The 3,675-nt window shown below is 38.9% G+C and overlaps 1 long non-coding RNA gene across 1 annotated transcript; it reads left to right on the top strand.

Moving 5' to 3' along the window:
* The first annotated feature begins 2,227 nt into the window (after positions 1 to 2,227).
* Positions 2,228 to 3,413, top strand: LOC135007011 (uncharacterized). Its single transcript, XR_010207120.1, has 3 exons — positions 2,228 to 2,309; positions 2,962 to 3,063; positions 3,344 to 3,413. It is a non-coding gene; the product is annotated as an uncharacterized LOC135007011 (long non-coding RNA).
* The last annotated feature ends 262 nt before the right edge of the window (positions 3,414 to 3,675 follow it).

Raw genomic sequence — 3,675 nt, 5'->3', positions numbered from 1 at the left:
TCTCCCCGATCGGTTGCTTCTCTGTAACACGTGTCACGATTGCAGTGACCCATTTACCGTTCCCGTCAGCGCACCACTCTATCATGTGGTGCGGAAATCCCGATGCATACTCGATAAGGGCTGTAACACACTGGCCGGTTTCTCCCGGATGGCAAAAAGCCAGACAAACTTTGTCCGGCTTTTTGCCATCCGGGAGAAACCGGCAGAGTCTGTCACACAGGACGGCTTTGAGCCGTGTGTGATGCTGTGCGCATGCGCAGCATCAGACACGGCTTGGAAAAGAACCGTTGTGTGTGAAAGCTCCCCTTCACACACACGGTTCACTGGCTGCAAAGACTGCCCGGCGCCCGCCCGGCAGCCGGACCTTCCAGTGGTGAGACCCGGCTGCAACCCGGCAGCCGGGCCGGGGCCGTGCAGTGTGAAGGGACCCTAGCCCTCACACTGTTAACTACAATGCCGGCACGGGAAAAAGCCGTCCGGCTTTTTCCCGGCCGGCAAAAGCCGGGTAGTGTGTTTTAGCCCTAAGGGGGACTGTGGTAATAGCCGGCTCATTTGCTCCTGGTCAGATTAACGGGTTTCCCCGCCTTTGAACAGTCTCGGCGGCTTCCTCAGAATCAATAATTGATTTAAACACAGGTGGACTTTTTAAACCTGTTGCGCTACCATGCGCATGCGCACTCCATGTGCACTCCAAGCCTCACTTTCAACACAGTATATCTTGCATTGTAACAAGTTAAAACAACATTTAAGTTTAGTAACTCAATTTAGAACAGTGTTACAATATTATAGCAACAACATTCATCAGATTATACAGCACAGCTAATATTTAGCAGAGTAGAGTTGGTTATACCTTAAATACCACATATAATTCATGCAAAATTCAGTGCACTGACCAAAACTTTAACAGGTAAGTATATACGGGCACACAAAAGAAGGTTGGTAATAATAATAATAATAATAATAATAATATAATATTATCATGAATAGAGTCATAACGACTCAGTATTTAAATGTACTAATAGCGCTGATATAAATTCACATACAGACTGTTTTAAACACTTTTAATTTCCGGGTGTTATGTTTATCTACCCAGAAAAATAATATAACACCACTGAAAGACATTATACAGTGTTTAAGCAGCCATTGTTAGCATTCCATGACTATTACCCTACATTTAGAATAGTTTACGCACTGCTTGTACGCCTCTGTCTACTGGAATGTTCGTATATAAACTGTTAACATCAGCTGTACATAACCAGCTATTGTCCGGTAGAGTACCGAAAGATCTTAATTTAGACAAAAAAGTATTCGTATCCTTTAGATACTTTTTTGTCTAAACTGAGATCTTTGGGGACTCTACCGGACAATAGCTGGTTATGTACAGCTGATGTGAACAGTTTATATACGAACATTCCAGTAGACAGAGGCGTACAAGAAGTGTGTAAACTATTGGATGGTAATGCTTTATATAAAGGTCCTATGCTGTCTTTTGTTCCTATAGTTATTGTTCTTAACCCTTAGTAGTAATTATTTTCTCTTTGATAATCAATATTTCTTGCAAATTCTTGGTTGTGCCATGGGCAGCTGTGTGGCACCGGCATTTGCCAATGCCTTCATGTTTCAAGTTGAAAAAATGTTACAGTAAATTTATACATTTCTATACTAGATTTATCGACGATGTATTTGTCATATGGACAGGGTCTAAAGAACAATTTGTGGAAATGATGTATGAGGTTAATCACGGTGATCCAAATATTAAATTCACCTATGATATACAACCTACATCAATTCACTTTTTGGATGTAACTGTTTCTTTAAGAAATAATATGGTGGTAACATCACTTTATACAAAACCCACAGATTGCAATACTCTCCTTCATGCCTTTAGTTTTCACCCCACTCCGTTAATTAATGGTTTACCGTTTTCTCAATTCCTCCGCATACATAGAATATGCAGTGACGAGGAAGATAAGAAACAACATTTACAAAATATGCGGTGTAAATTTCTACAGAGAGGTTACTCCAGTCAGTTACTTACAAAAGCTATGAAACGGGCACTTTCAATGCCTAAAATACCAGAAGTAAAGGATTGTGGTGAGCGTCAGCAAAATGCATTTGTCTGGGTTAATAATTATAATACTGGTAGTAGACAAATGAGTGCAGAGGCTAAACGATATTGGCCCATAGTACAAAACGATCAGAAATTACCATCATTAGAAAATAAGAGACCATAGCCTTGCTATCACAGAGGAAGAAACATAAGAGATACTGTAGTAGTGACCGACATTGCTAAACTAAAAAATCCACAGGTACATTTCTTGACAAAAAAACCTGGTGCATATAGATGTTTAGGATGCACAATGTGCTCATATTTAGAAGTAGGTAATTACTTTTTGCATCCATTTACTGGTAGGAAAATAATGATAAAGCATGTCCTTACGTGCAATAGTAAATACATAGTTTATCATATCCGATGTCCGTGTGACAAATTACATGTTGGTAAAACCAATTAGGACTTTCAAGGAAAGGATGGCACAACATAGGAGTGCAATCCAACAGTGTCTTATAGGTAAAAGCATAGATCAACCAGTTGCCAAACACTTTAAAGAGGCAGGGCATACATTAGCACAACTTAAATATAAAATTATAGACCATGTTCCTGAAAATAGTAGAGGAGGAGATTGTGATAGAATCCTCCTACAGAAGGAAACAAGTGGATATATGTACTAAATGCTTTACAACCTAATGGGTTAAATGAATAGCTATTGTATAGTTGTTTTCAATGAATCTTAATGTATCACCTAATTCTTTTATGTAACACTGCCATTATATGTAATATATATTGTTTAGTTAAACGTTTTGCAACAGATTTGCTATTAACGTGTTTGAATAATGTATTAAGCTGATTCCTCTGACTGTTTCTATGGTGATGGGTATACACAATTTCTCTGATTGGCGCAGATGTAGATACGGTGGACGTGAGTCTGCTGCAGATGACGTCGGCTCTAATCAGAATTGGCGCGCTGGTGCACCGGTACACTGGGTGTGCGATTACTACTTAAGGTAGGAATGTTTTTGTACTATTTTATTCCTTATGACGGTTTTGATAAATAAAACCGAAACGTAGAACTATGGATTAGTACGTTTGCTTTTTAGTACCCATTGAGTGCCGCCGTGTGATTGTGGAACTTTATATATATATATATATATATATTACTTCTTTACACATTATTGAGCTCAATTGTATCATTAAGGGCGTATGAAATTAAAGAGCCCAACCTGTATATCCAATACGCCTTTCTTCTACACAATATTCTAAAATGGTCTCCTCCTCTCTTTGTAGATTTGATTTCCTCAATTGCCTCAACTGTAACCTTACAGTATGGATTTGCGGATATACACTGGGATACATGATTTGACAAAGGGTGTGTCTTAATGCTCATTTTTATATTTCGCCAGTGTTTTCTATGAAGCGTATATGGAATGTACGCACTGTCCACCCAACGTACTGTTTTCCCCATCCACACTGGATCATATAAATAATAAATGTTGATTTACAATGCAGGAAGTCTTTAATTTTAAACACCTCACCATTGGTATGAGACGTAAACTCCAAAGTTTTTTATGAGCATGCTGACAGGTAGTACAAGTCTGTTTACCACATATGTGGAAACC

The sequence above is a fragment of the Pseudophryne corroboree genome, chromosome 1 (assembly GCF_028390025.1).
Source record: "Pseudophryne corroboree isolate aPseCor3 chromosome 1, aPseCor3.hap2, whole genome shotgun sequence".
NCBI classification, from domain to species: domain Eukaryota; kingdom Metazoa; phylum Chordata; class Amphibia; order Anura; family Myobatrachidae; genus Pseudophryne; species Pseudophryne corroboree.
This window is presented reverse-complemented; position numbering and strand designations above follow the sequence as displayed.